Source organism: Sorex fumeus, unplaced genomic scaffold (assembly GCF_029834395.1).
Source record: "Sorex fumeus unplaced genomic scaffold, SorFum_2.1 ptg000017l, whole genome shotgun sequence".
Classification (NCBI taxonomy): domain Eukaryota; kingdom Metazoa; phylum Chordata; class Mammalia; order Eulipotyphla; family Soricidae; genus Sorex; species Sorex fumeus.
Window position 1 is genome coordinate 2,492,245 of NW_026606074.1, and position 15,124 is coordinate 2,507,368.

General features: G+C 50.4%; 1 protein-coding gene across 4 annotated transcripts in view; it reads right to left on the reverse strand.

The window, feature by feature from the left end:
- Positions 1-15,124, reverse strand: part of CPEB4 (cytoplasmic polyadenylation element binding protein 4) — a 56,582-nt gene that overhangs the window by 23,453 nt on the left and 18,005 nt on the right. The window lies entirely within an intron of this gene.

Consider the following 15,124-nt stretch of genomic DNA (forward strand, 5'->3'; position numbering starts at 1 on the left):
CACGCTCTAAGACCATGAAGAAGTGGCTCAGGCTGTGGCAAGACTCCCAAGATGCCATGCCAATTTGGCCAAGTGGGGGCCAGCGCCAACAGTGGGACTAGCACCCTTGTAATCACTCAAAATCCTACTGAGTTCAAAGAGTCTCCACAGAAAAAGCCACACATTCTCTCCTTCTGGTACCTTTTTTTTGTTTGTTTGTTTGGTTTGTGTATTATTGGGCCCACACCTGGCAGTGCTCGGTGGTTACTCCTGGTCCTGGGCTCAGAGGGCCACTCCAGATAAAGTTTGGGGGAGACCATGCAGTGTCAGGGGTCAAACTGGAGTGGACTGCATACAACCTCCTGGTGTTGGTAAACATGAATGAAACCACAGCTAAAACTTGGAGTCAAGGGGCTGGAGCAATAGCACAGCGGGTAGGGCGTTTGCCTTGCATGCGGCCAACCCGAGTTCAATTCCCAGCATCCCATATGGTCCCCTGAGCACTGCCAGGGGTGATTTCCGAGTGCAGAGCCAGGAGGAACCTCTGTGCATCGCTGGGTGTGACCCAAGAAGCAAAAAATATATAAAATAAAATAAAACTTGGAGTCAAACAGAAACACATAATCTGAATGTAATGTATTTCCTATTATTTAAAAAATATTTTTTTTCTTTTTGGGTCACACCCAGCGATTCTCAGGGGTTCCTCCTGGCTCTGCACTCAGGAATCACTCCTGGCGGTGCTTGAGGGACCATATGGGGTGCGGGAAATCAAACCCGGATTGGCCGCGTGCAAGGCTGACGCCTTACCCGCTGTGCTATCGCTCCAGCCCTTTCCTATAATTTAAAACCCAAATACAAAGATTTTAAAAACAACTTAAGTATTATTACAAGTCGGTCTTCTCTAGAAAGGGGAAGGAGGCAGGGGGATGGGGAAACGAGGAGGCAAAAATTAATGTTGGGTATTTCCAACTTTTGCAAAAAAGAAACTGCTTTTATTATTTATTGGTAAATGACCAAGCCAAGTATGCAGATCCAGCAAATTCTATTTGAGTTGTCTGAAACAAACCCGGATGACAGAATCTGTCAGAACATTTTTTTCTAAAGCCAAGACTCGGCCAGGGACCTAGCACAGGAGTTAGGCGCTTTCATGACACACAGCCAATCCTGGTTTAATCCCAGGCACCACTGAGCCAGGACTGACTGGTCCCCTGAGCCAGGAGTGGCTCCTGAGCACTACTGGGTATGGCCAAAACCACACCCTCACCACCTCCCAAATGAAAAGCGAAGACTTGACTAGGGACTCCTGCTGGAATGAGCCATGTCTAAGCAGCGGGCAGGCAGCTTCTGGAGCACTTAATTCAAAGTTGCAGGTGATAATCTGTGATGGGACATAGGTAAACATTTTGTCGCTGTAAAACCTCAAAACAAACCGAACATATTTAGATGTTTTTATATGCCATAAACTATTTGCTTAAGGGGGAAAAAGATGCCAAAAGTCAACACAGAAACCAAAACACTCCACTCTATTCATAGGAGTTACAAGGCAATGTTTTGTTATCGCGAAGAAGGTTTTCAGGGCTAATGCTGTGACTGAAACCAGAGCTGTCTCACGTAAATGACTGTGCCCTCCCAGTTAGTGACAAGGAAGGACAATGAACAGTGAGAAATCCAAGAAACAAATGACCAAACTTGCTGGTCCAGTTTAATAAATCAGGTTCACCTTATCAGAAACTCACCTTTTAGGCACCATTTACGGGGGTGTGGGGAGGGTTTGGGGGAGAGAAAGAAAGATAAGAAGAAAATTTCAACTTGTTCAGAACAAAATGTCCTTTAATTCAGTTCTCAGAAGTTTGCCTCAGAGCAACCTGAAGTGACTGCCCCCTGCAACCTACGCATCAGCTCTGGACACATTCTCTGCTCCCCCACATGCAGAAAGTCTGTCCTTCAGCTGAAGCATCACTGACCAAGTTCACAACTGAGCTCCAAAATGGGATACTGGATTTTCCTTTTTCAACCTAGTCTTAGGATAGGATTTCTGCTGGGCTGGAGTGAATGTGGCGTCTGAAAAGCAAAGACCCCTGTCAGCACTTTGTGAGACTCTTGATAAAGGTTTTTCTTCCTTTAAAAAAAAAATAGCAGCAGTGACACTTAACACACCAAACTTAAAAGAAAGCAAAAAAGAAACTTTTCAAGAGCTTCTTCCCTAATTTCTCCCTATTCATCCTTAAATACTATTTTTGAAACATAAGAAGTCACCCGCTCATGACTTGGTTACGAATGACACATTCGTTCTTTCTGGAAATCTGAGAGCTCGGTTCTAGAAGAGCCTGGGCCAGTCCGGTCTTCTGGTCTTGCCCAAATCTCCTTGTGCTCCCCCTTTCCTCTCCGGGAGTACTCCCCAGCGGTGTGGATGCCCATTTCTACCACATGTCTTTGGGTTTGGGGGCCCACCGGGTGATGGTAGGGGTTACTCCTGGTTCTGTGCTCAGGATCTGCTCCTGGCAGTGCTGGGGGGACCATATGGGATGCGGAGATCGATCCTGGGTTAGCTGCATGCAAGGCAAGCGCCCTCCCTGCTGGACTATGACTCCAGCCCCCTTGACAGCATTTCTGCATTTTCCCAAGCCCATGCTTAGCGTCCTGACAAGCCCTTCTCCTCTCCTATCGCCAACAGCTGCCCTGGCTTCTTTGGCACGTAGAAATCTTTTCCAAATCTTTTTCTTGGTGTGTGTATGCTCTTTCTCAGAGTCGCTTTGTTTAAGGGCATCTTTTCCCAAAAGGACCTTCCCTCCCCCAACTTTGAGCCACCTTGTATAATCATTCTAGCTCTTGTCTCTTTGACATAATACACCCTCTGGAATGAGAGCTTAGGGGCCTAGAGTTCCCTGCGAAGCTCAGGGCTAAACGTTCATGAGATTATTCCACTGACTTAGGTAACATTTAGGGGCCAGCAAGATAATCCTATGCATCTGCCTTGCATCAGCGACCCCTATAGTCACACGTGCCCCCCACCAAAGCACTGCTAGGCGTGACCCCGAGCACAGAGCCAGAAATACCACCCCCACCACGGCAGGGCGTGCCCCCCAAACCAAAAACGAACCAAATGAAAACACCAAGAACATTTAGCATTTCACAAATGGACAAAGTAAAGTCAAATAAAAATAACAAATATCACTAAATAAAACTGTAAGGGGGCTGGGGGGACCTGGGCTGTTTGGGGTTTTGATCATTCATAGTCGTAAACAGAGGCTAGGATTGGGCGTCCCTCCAGGGAAAGGAGGGCCTGGGAATTCCAGGCAGCTGACCTCTTGGGGAGCTCTGGTCAAACTCTGAGGGGCTCCTGCCCTACAGAAAGGCCTGAAGCCGGGCGCCACCTCGTCTTAAGTGCATCTGAATGAGTGCAGAGGCGGCTCGGCTGCCTTCTGGAGTCACGCAGAAGGCACAGGCTATATTTGGTGATGTGACTCAACCTCCCCAAATATAGGCGGCTGATAGAGTGTGACTCGGCAGAAGTACTACCCAGCTCGACAGGCCTGCAAAAACTCCCGCCCAGCGCTGCATTCTGTGCCCGGCGTCTGCACTGGCCAAAACCAAAATTCACCCACCCGACGGAATGGCTGTGGGAGGAGGTGCTCCAAAGGACAGTGTGTGTCACTGTCTTCTTTTCTCACACTGACCAGAGTCACCTCCTTAGCCAATGAGCTGAAAGGAGAAGAGGAGAGACTGGAAGGAACGCTTCCAGCACGGTAGCAGGGTACGCCTGGTTGACTTGCAAGCTCGAGCAAAGTGATTTTCTAAAGCAGAGCCCTGATATTCTTGGGACTGATGGGTCAGCAGGAAATGATACAATAAATGCTGTCACTTCCAACACAAACACTAAAAAAATCTCCAGTGCTTGCTGGGCAATTTGATTCCATGCTCTGACCTTCTCTCTTTCAGAGTCAGGCCACCAGCAACGCTGGGGAGTTGGTGTCACTTGAGGAGTGATCTTGAGGAGAGAGAGTCCCGCAAGGCCGTTCTGAGCCACAGGTGCCCTCTCCTGGGAGGGGGAGACACAGGAACGAAGTTGAGGCACTTGCCGGGCATGAGGCAACTCTGGTTCGTTCCCTGGCACCACCTGGTCCCAAAGTATCATCAGAGGTCACTCCTGAGCACAGTAGCCCCTAAGCACTGTGCGATGTGAATAAACAAATACAATTTAAAATTGTTTGATTGTATCACATTGTCATAACTGTTTTCTTGTTTGTTTGGGGGTCACACCTGGCAGTGCTCAGGCCTTACACCTGGTTCTGTGCTCAGGGCTTAGGGAACTCTCTGTGGTGCCAGGGATCAAACCTAGGTCGGCAGCATGCAGGGCACGTTAACCTCCTTACTATCTCTCAAGATGCTGCCAGTGAACGCCGGGAACAATTCCCAGAGCGACTGGGCTTGGTTCCATCGCTAAGGCGAATCGGAGAGGCAGACACATCACCCGTGGGTATATTCAGAGACATTGTCACTGCCACTGCTGACCTCTTTGAGGGCTCCTCCGATCTCCGCGCCAGGGTCTGAATCAGTCAAAGCTCTTGTGTGCGCCAGAGCTGGTGGGTTTCAGGACAGGCTCCCCCCAGCTAGTCCTCCTGACCTGCTGCTTGCACCCACACCGCCCGCGCCTGGCAGCAAGGTGGCGCTGTGGAGACCTCGGTCCTCCGTGGACAGGCTCCAGCTCTGTATCAGCCGTTCAGATTTTCAATAACAATTTTGTACTTTTATGACTGCTGAACACAGAGCCACAGGAGCGAACAGAAACGTGTTCAGTGTGTGCGATCCTCTGATGACCAGAAGATTGCTACGTTCAACCCATCAATCCTGTGGGCCTGCAGCAACTCCCTAAGCCCAAAAGCAGTCACTTCACTCCAGCCCTGAGTGCTGCAGGAACAACCTGCTCCCGGGAAAGGCATCTCCACGCAGATCACAAAGGAGGAACTGGCCGGGCTGACTCAACCCAAGTGCGGCCATCTCTCCCCACCCCTAAGGGGCCATTGAAATGAAACACACACAGAGTCCAGGCTAAACAGCCCCCCTCTCTGGGATCTCGCTTTCAGTGGCTTACAAAATACTTGAATTCATGCCCTTGTTTTCCCTCTCTCTGGGTTCTCAGTCCACATGTTGCCCTTCATTCCAAGCATTCAGCATTCGGGCCGTGAGCTGTGAGGTCTGGGTCCCGCCCTCTCTGCCCACCACCCTCCTACCCAAGGAAGCCTTTGCGGGAGGCCTCCTTCTGCCCCAAGCACCTTGCTCTCTGCTTTCAATAACCTGGAAACTCCAGCCAACACCAGTTACATGTACTGGACTGTCTGAATGGCCCACTTCTGGATTCTTCTAAATATGTTCTTGGAGGGCACGCTGGGGGCAGGGGAGAGGGAGGGGCTACCTCCCCAGAGCTGGGAGCAGAGAGAGTCTCAGTGAATGAGCCAACCCCACGGTCAGGTCTGCCTTGGAACTCCAAGGGGCCTGGATGAAGAGTCAGCATCCCCAAAAAGTACTGACCCAAGCGTCCTTCCCAGCTCGAGAAAGCCCTGTGAGCATTTCCCCACCGTTCCGGAAAAGCCTCCCAGTACAGACAAGGTGTTCAATTCATATTAATTAATTCCTTTCTTTTAAAACTTGTTTTTGTTGTTTTAATTTTGGGGCCACCCCTGCAGTGTTCAGGGCTTACTCATGGCTCTGTGCTCAGGGATCACTCCTGTCAGCGCTCGGTGGGTCCTCTCGGGTGCCAGGGATCAAACCGGGCTCTGCCATGTGCAAAGCAGGTGCATTAGCCCCTGTACCATCCCTCCCGCCCTGCGTTGATATCTCTGCCCCTCCCTAAGCTGGTAACAGTCAACCATTTTCCACTGTGAGAGAGAAAACAAAAGAGGAAGAGTTGCTTGTAGCCAAGTAAGACCCAAACTGGAACCCAAGAGAAGAGAGTGGCCATCTGGGGATTTTTCTGCTTCAAAGGAACAGGAGTTTGTGAACTGTCTTGGTTACAACGGGGGATATCATCTTGTGAGGGCAAGAAGAGAAACAGTTTCAGAGCAACCCCACCAGCAAAGCCGCCAGGGGCATTTTAGGACACGAAAACTTGGAAAATTTCTACGTCAAGGGTTTGCTTTTGCTAAAACCAGGAGAGAGCTTCCTTTCGCAGAGAAACCGCTCCTGGATCACATCCCCCTAATCCTCCCTCCCCCCAGCCTGCCCCCCAGATTGAGCTCTGAGCTCAGAGCACCAGATTGTGAGAAGCCAGAGAAACGAGTGCTCAGCCGGGAGAGAAGCACCATCCACGGCCTGTTCCTGCAGATGGCGGGAGGTCGCAGGAAGGGAAGGGGCGCTTCGACTCTAACGCAAGGCAGGTGCAAAGCTGTGCAACCTAAAAAGCCTCTAAGAATCTCAGGCAGAGGGAAATGTCTAGAGAGAAACCAGCAAAGCACTGACCCAATTAAGGAATTCAAAAGATTTCCTACTGCCAGTAAATCTAACAACAGGCCGGCAAGCAGGAAGGCTATTTTTATCCCGGCCAGGGGCCTTCTGACTCTGATGCTACATTTAGATAGACCAACAAGATAACTTGCCTTAAGAGGATGTTATGATGCCAGTGAATAAGGGTGATTTTTTTAAAGCTTTCAAAAACTAGGCAGAGTTGTCAACCCAACAAGTGTCTTCCTTTTTTTTTTTTTAAGATAATAACAAAAGTGGGAAAATATACCACAAAGTACTAGACACAGTTTAAGAAATCCAGAAAAATGCCATGTCCCAGGGCTTAGTCCTGGCCTTGCACTGAAGGATCAATCACTCCTGGAGGGGTTTGGGGAAGCATCTGGATGCTGGAGATCAAACCCAGGTCAGTCATGTACAAGGTCAGTGCCCTGCCCACTCTACTATGTCAACAGACACACTTTTAAAGAGAGTGAACATCAAGAATTAGCTGGGGGAGGGGGGTGGAGTGATATTACAGAGGGAAGGGCATTTGCCTTGCATGTGGCCAACCCAGGTTTGATCCCGGCCGTCCCATATGGTCCCCCAAGCCTGCGAGGAGTGATTCCTGAGTGCAGAGCCAGGAATAACCCCTGAGCATCGCCAGGTGTGATTCAAAAAGAAAAAAAAAGAATTAGTGGGATTGGGGGAGCACAGAGAGCACAACCAGCTCAGGGTGGGTTCCATCCCCAATACCTCAGTCCAAGCACTGAGCCAGGAGCAGCCCCCAAGTACCACTGTATGTGCTCCCTAAACCAAGGGCCAAATTACCCAAGGCTTCATTTGTAAAACTCACCCCTAGGTCAAGAGGATTTGGAGAAGTTGACTTGAGCCCCAAAAATGAAGACCAAGGTGAAGTCGTGAGCAAGCTCAGTTGTTTGTGAACAATGGAAAACTGGAGAGAATGCAGAGGCCCTCTGGAAACTAGCTACCGAGGCCAGAGAGACACAACAGGGCTTACGGTGCGTGCCATGCATGTGTCCGATCCAAGATCAGCCCCCAGCATAGCATGGTCCCCCAAGCACAACCGGGAGTCACCCCCTGAGCACCACTGGCTAGGGGCAGGGGGCCCAAACCCCAACACAAAACAGAGCAACAACAACAAAACAAAGATAAAACAAAAAGGCCCACGGCCCAGAATGCAGCTCACTGAAGAGTGCTCACACATGTTTAATATCTGGTTTAATATCTGGGACCAACAAAACCCAAACCACCCAGTCAAAGACTAAACCCTGGATGCCCTCCCCCAATCAATCAGCAAAGTCACCAGTTCTATTGGGCTGCGTGCCCCCAAACTGCCATCATCTCCTCTTGATTCAGAGGACTTCATTGAACCTTCACTGGGATTTCATCGGGGATCTGATTTCACCTTTTGTTCAGGATCAAGGAACCCCAGTGCTGATTTCTCCACACTGGATACGCAATAGACACCGAGACTTGGATTTGTCCACCTTCAAGGCGAAATCATAAAAGGCTGTTCAAAGGCAGTGGCCAGTTTCGGGAGGTTCTGGGGCACAAGGCCAACAGGCTTGGCTTCAATTCCCACGTGTGGTCCCAGACATGGAAAACAGTAGCCCTTAATATTAATTCTTTTTGGAGGGAACCACACCTGTGGTGCTCAGGGGTCACCCCTGGCAGTGAATGTCACTTTATTTTAGAGATCGGGGAACAGTGACTCCTGGTGGGCAGTTCCCTGCAGGGGCCCGACGGTGTTAAGTTGTTTGGGCCCTGCTGCCAGGTGCTTCACGGACATGTGGTGCTGGGGGGGCCACGGAGAGTCTGCACCCCGACTCCCTGCGCTCTCTCCCCTTGGCCTGGCCCAGCCTGGAGTGTCACTTTCTGTGCTGGAAAAGTTGGGTGTGGAGCTCACATCAAAGTTACTGGAATGCAGAGTGTGGAGCTCAGGCTCGGGAGGGCGAGTAAGAGAAAGAGAAGAAAGTGCCTCTTCCCAAAGACTAGCCTGCGCACATGCACTTCAGAATGTCCAGGAGAGCGGGGTCTGGTGTGTCCTTCGATCTCCCTCAGGGGCCCTAGTTATGGTGGGGTGTGCAACCGGAAGCCACGTGGAAGCTGAAATGTCAGATGCTCCCACCCAGGGCCGGCTCCTCTCCATAGGATGAGAACATGCCCCCTGGAGCGGTGCCGGGGCTTGGTGCTGGGCAGCCCCTGAACAGCCGCTGTCCTTCTTTTGAACCCCATTCCGAGGAGCAAAGCACTGGTGGCAGACGGAAGGGACCAAGTTGTGAAAACTGGGTGGTGGAGGGGCGAGGTTCAACAGAGAGAAGGAAACCGGCACCAAAAGGAGAAGGTGAACCTGCTGAGGGAGAAAATATTTGGCAATCGAGCACCGAGAAAGGGGGCCGTGGGGGCTACTCGCTAAACACTATCAGGAACACGTATCCTCAGCCAAAAAAGAAAAGCCAACCCCCAACCATCGTTCAAAATGGGCAGAAGTCGGGGTTTTCCCCAGGAAGACACATGGGTGATCCAACAGAGAACAGGCCTAGATGTTTGCCCTCGCTAACGGCCATAGAACTGCAAATGTGGCACCTCACAAAGGTTCACTGTCCAAAACATAAGCCCCAGCACAAGGTGGCGGGACGTGGAGAACCTCCTCTCTCTTGGCGCGGCCACGAGGAAAACAGGATGCAGGTTCCGCAAACAATTCAAAATAGAACTGCCACTTGCCCGGCCGTTCCACGCAGGGTAGTTAGCCAAAGACAATGAAGACCTGAACTCCGAACGGCACATGGCACCTCGGTTTACCGCATCACAGTGTACAACGGCCAAGAGAGAATGAGCCCGAATGTCCAGTGATGGAAAAGGAAATAAAAAAGCTGTGGTGAGAGGGACAGCACAGTGGGCAGAGCATTTTCTTTGCATGAGGCGAGCCCCGGCTCGATCCCTAGCACCCTGTATGGTCCCCTGAGCCCAGGAGTAATCCCTGGGCGCAGAGCCAAGGTGGGGTCGCAGCCCCTCACTCCTCTGGGCCCGCTTCCTCACCCGCTGTCCTCCATTAAGTTACTCTGTGGCAGGATCCTTGTTTGGCAATGAGGAACATTCCCACGATGGTGGGTTAAGGCCGAACAGAACAGTTCTCGAGACCGAGGCTTCAGAATGTCTAACAGTTATTTAGACATACAAACATATACATGATTCCTCTGTCCCTCTCAGAGAGCCCAGCAAGCTACCAAGAATACCCCACCCTCACGGCAGAGCCTGGCAAGCTCCCCGTGGCATATTCGATATGACAAAAACAGTAACAACAAGTCTCACAATGGAGATGTTACTGGTGCCTGCTTGAGCAAATCGATGAACAATGGGACGACGGTGCTACAATGCTACATATATATGGTATGTATACATATGTAGTATTTATATATATTGGGGGGGGCAGTGCTCAGAATTTACTCTTGGTGCTCTGCAAGGGATCCCTCTAGGTGGAGCTCAGAAACCATATGGGGTGCCCGGGCTCTGGCCTGGGTCAGCTGCATGCAAAGCAAGCACCTTCCCTGCTGTGTGGCCCTAATTCAGACCTACTTGGATGGGATTCTTTCACAGAGGCTATAGAACTCTCTCAGTGAGGTGCTAGACCCTAATAACAACTGAAGCCCTCCACCTCCACACTAGTGACAATTGAAAAAACCCATAAAACATTAGCAGAAGTGTTTGACGACACCTTTAAGTGTCTTTTGGGGCTAGGGGTGAGGTTGCAACACACCCAGAAATGCCCTGGCAATGCTCACAGACCCTCTGTGGTCCTGAGTCTCAAATCAAGGCCCACCGCAGGCAGGGCCCCCACCTGCCTGGTGTTCCGGCCCCTTTAAGTGTCTCTGAGTGATATCAGCAGACACATGCTTTGGGAAGATAATCATGTGCCTATAAAGGACACATCTGTCAACTAACTGGCACAGTCTATCCTACTGGCCTCACCAGTCTGCCGTGATGACACCAGAAACCAGGAACTGAGTGCAGAAACATAACCACAAGAACAAGCACTGCTTCCTAACCTTAATATTTCCCGTCTCTCAAAAAATGCACTCTTAAAAAGAAACCTCTCTCTACTGCCTCTCTTTGGCCTCTGGGGTAGTCTGAGTCTACCAGTCACTCAGTATTATACACAGCCACACCCAAACTCACGGGGCCCTCAGACGCTGCTCAGTCCCTGGCCTGTAGAACATCTACTTTGTCACAGAGGTCTAGCATACTAGAGAGAAGGTGGGATTTTGTGGCTTGTTTCTGTTTTTGTTTTTTGTGGGGGGGGGGATTGGGGTTGGGTCAGAGCCAGTGGTGCTCAGGGTTTCTTAATGGCTTGGGAATCACACCTGGTAGTGCTCAGAGGGATCCTATGCAGTGCTGGGATTTGAACCCGGGCCAGTTGTATGCATATCAAGCAGCCCTCGCTCGTATTTTGGGAGGTGGGAGCACGGGGGTTAAGGTGCTCACTTTACACATGGTCGACACCAGAAACCAGGTTTGATCCCCGAGCACGGATCTAGGAGTAGCCACCAGAGCTCTCAGGTACGGCCCCAAACCACAACCCACTCAGAAAGAAAAAAGAAAAGGAATCATGTTCTGGCGCCCTGTGACTTATTCCAGCTGCCCTGCAGTTCGACCACACACCAAGAATGTCTTAGAGGCTTATTCGATAGCCGCAAATCAGGTGGTGGCACCTCTGTGGAGCCAGCGGAAAACATTCCAGGATGACATCACGGGACCAAGGCGGGCCGGAAGCGCTTCCCAGGAAGCTCCCGATTGTATTAACCCACCATCAAAGGGGCTTTCATCATGCAGATATTAGCACAAAGAGCTATTGTCGTAGCTGAAGGCTAGCCGCCTCTCTGTGGAAGGTGATCATATGAGAGGAAAAGGAAAAACCCAGAAAAATAGCGGACACTCACAAAGCCGCAGCACCCAACCTTTGAACATGTGGGGCTGGGACAGACATCAGTTTGCAGAATGGCGGTCACAAGCCCACTGGAGTAAGGCCAGTGGTTTTCAACATCTTTATGCCTGTGGGCTGGCACCAAGAGTGCCCACCAATGGGTATTCACAAGGCCAGGATTCATTTGAGATCTTCTTATTTTTCAGTTCATTTCATTATTTATTTATTTATTTATTTTTGTAGTACCAGGAATCAAATCCAAGGTCTCACACATGCCAACCAAAGTCTCTACCTCTGTGCTCCACGCAGCACCCAACCTGTATTCATTACGTCACTTCAAGTGAAAACATGCAACCTTTCAGAGGCACCTGACTACTGTCACAGTGTCAGGCAGAAGGACCAGGGGAGTAGCTCGGGGGGTGGGGGGGACACACCCCATAGATACAGGCCCGGGTTTGATGCCAGGCACGGAAGAGAAATCCATAAAATAACTGTCATATAGAGTTTCTTCCTTTAGCAAACCCTGCCGCCAAAGGGTGTCCGACAAAACGAATCACAACAGCAACACACATGAATGCTAGAAACGGTAACGGTGGTTAAGAGAAAATGCTAATGCAGGCAAAGAATCCGCAGAATGCCCCTAACCTTCAGGAGTCCTAGGAAGGGAGTGACCCCACCTCCCCAGCTCTCTTCACTCCACCAGGTTAATCCAAGTTCTAGCCAAATTCTTAACTCCTCCAGTTTGTCAGATTTTGGAGGAAGATTCCCTGTGCTGGTTCAGACTTAACAGGAGGCCCGCTACCAGCCATGGCCTAAGAGAAGTCCCCTCTTTGTAACAAGTGCTCTTGGCGGATTGTTCCAGAACAAATAAAAAATCAAGGTGGGGTTGAGGTGAGGGGAGGCATGGCAAGAGGAAGATTAAGATCCCATCTCCACTTACCAGGCCATTTTATATCAACACATTGGCCAGAGAAGGGTCTGGCCCTGGGCCAGGGAGCCCCAAATAGGAAGGAGTCTGGGATGCCAGAGTCTTCAATCCACATCAGGAACATCAGGGTTCACACCAGTCACACCTGGTTCTTGGAAATACTTCCCTGTCCTCTACTCTGCTTCCAAATAAATAAATAAATAAATAAATAAAGCAAGGAGGAATGAGGGAGCTGGGAAGAACCTTGAACAACAGCACCCCCAAGCCTAGAAAAGTACAAGTCATGGCATTTAAAGCCACACCGTGGTTTGTGCTGGGGACCCAGAGAAAACTCCCGATCCCAGGCGGGGGCTCTGCTTCCTCACAAAAGAACTCACCTCCACACAAGCCCCATCCACCGCTCAGACAAACCCAGAAAAAGGAAAAGTCTACTCTGGGGTGTTCCACACACTAGGATGGGCAAAGAGAGAGGGAAGACAGAGAAAGCCCCTCATCAATGAAGAGGTCCCATCGACACCCAGCGGGGGGGGGGGGGGGGGGGGGGCGGGGAGCCTGAATTTAATTGCGAAGCTTTGTTCCTGTCTTTCCTCCACTAGCCAGGAGGCCTCTGCATGTGAGCCCAGCTGAGACTGGGGCATCTCAGCTCTCCCTTCTGCTCTGCGGCTTGGAGAATTTGCTATGACCCAAACAAAGCAGCAGAAAAGCAGCCCAGGCCGGCAGGGACTTAGCCCAGCTGCTGCCTCCAGGTCAAGGGTGTCCTGATTCTTCTTCCAAGGGCCTGAGGTCGCTGAGACAGGAGGCACTGGCCTATGTTTTATTCTGTTTGGGGGCCACACTGGCTCTGCTCAGGGAACCCTCCTAGTGCAGCTTGAGAGATGCTATGGGTGCTGGGATCAGGGGTCTAGTAGGGGACCAAAAAATGTTCCCCAACCAGTATTTAAATAAACAACAGGTAGGACATTTGCCTTGCACGTGGCTGGCCTGAGTTCAATTCCCGGCATCCCATATGGTCCCCCAAGCACTGAGCACTGCCAGGAGTAATTCCTGAGTGCAGAGCCAGGAGTAACTCCTGAGCATCACTGGGTGTGACCCAAAAAGCATAAAAATAAATAAAATAAAATAAACTATTGGGGGTGGGAAGTGAGGAGCCACACGCAACTGTGCTCCTGGCTCTGTGCTCAGGGACTCCCTCCAGGCAGGCTCAGGAGGCCAGATGGGGCGCCAGGGATCAAACCCGGGCGGGCCGCTCACAAGGCAAAGGCCTCCCTGCCCTCCTCTCTTTCCTGTCCCCTGAAATATTTCAATTCAAGGACGGACTTGTCTGAGTAGGAGTGCCTCTTTTTTCTTTTTCTTTCAATTCTCTTGACTCCCAAACTCAGTTCAGTTACTAATCGAAAGCCAGGGAAATTTCCTCCTCTTTCAGACGGCTCCAGGCACTCTCAGGCCACACGCTGAGCGCTCTCTCCAACACTGGTCCATCTCCAACACCTGCCTTTCAAAATCCACAACTCCAGGGCCGCCATGGGAATACTTGGGCCAGTGGAGCTCATCGTGTGGTGAAGGAAAACGCGAGTTTTCCTGGTGAGCATGTGCTGCATTCCTTTATAAGCCACACAGACGGACTTACGGCCCCCCTACTGCAAAGACCAAGAAATAAAGAAATCATCTCCCAATACTGACATACACGACCTTGGATCAGATTCCGGAAACCGGCTTTCTGGACTAGGCTTTCAATTGAGCTTCGTGATTTTCTTCTAGAGCCGATTATAAATTCCTTCGCTTAGCAACAAAGGAAAGAGGCGCAGATGGGCTCTTTGCAGGCATGCAAATACATCCAACACATCTCTACTTCTACCAAAAATGTGGGGGCAGTCCCCCATTTCATGTGCAGATAAAGCAAAAAAGAAATGAGAAAGATGGCAAGTGTTTTTAAAAAGCAAGGAAGCCCCTTCCAGCATCAGGAATGAAATTCAGAGCTTTGGGGGAAGATATGCAACTCTGAAGATAAATTCTCACTAAGTGAATGCAACAAGCAAGTGAAGCTTGTCAAATCTCTGGGATGCACATACTGACTACAAAGGCAGGGGCCTTCCTGGCCACCAGGAGGATACACAACACGTTAGCTCATTTTGGGGGGGCCAGAGGGTGGTATTTGGGCCACACCCAGTGGTCTCAGGATTTACTGCTGGCTCTGTGCTCAGGAATCTCCTGGCAGGGCTCAGGGGACTCTATGTAGTACCACAGATGGAACTGGGGACGGCCATGTGCAAGAGAAATGCCTTCCATACTGTACTATTTCTCTGGGCCCTCGCCCTTGAATAACTGTGCTTTCCTAAATGAAACCACTATTGCTTCCATTCAAATGAGTTTTTGAACTCAGTGGGGGGCTTGGGGCGTCTGATGCTGCATTCTGCCCCCCTTTAAAAGTGGAAGGCATGGGCCCAAGAGATAGTACAGCAGGCAGGGCACTTGCTTTGCACATGATTGACTCAGGTTCAATCCCCAGCCCCATAGGGGACCCCCCAACCCTGCCAGGAGTGTTCCCCTGAGCATAAAGCCAGGAGTAAGCCCTGAGCACTGTTGGGTGTAGTACCCCAAAACCAAACTAACAAAAGGAAGCTAAGGTACATTCTAGAACAATGTAAAGCAGAAGAGACTCAAATTTTACAATATTCTGAGCAAAAATATGACGTTCTGACTCACGGTGTAGCTAATTAATATCTGAAGAACACTATAGTGTTTTGACAATCTACAGATTGCTTCTGTGCGTGCACAAATTTGGCGGTCTAATTTGGCTTTCTAATGAAATGAAGCAAATTGCATACTAGAGTGTTTTT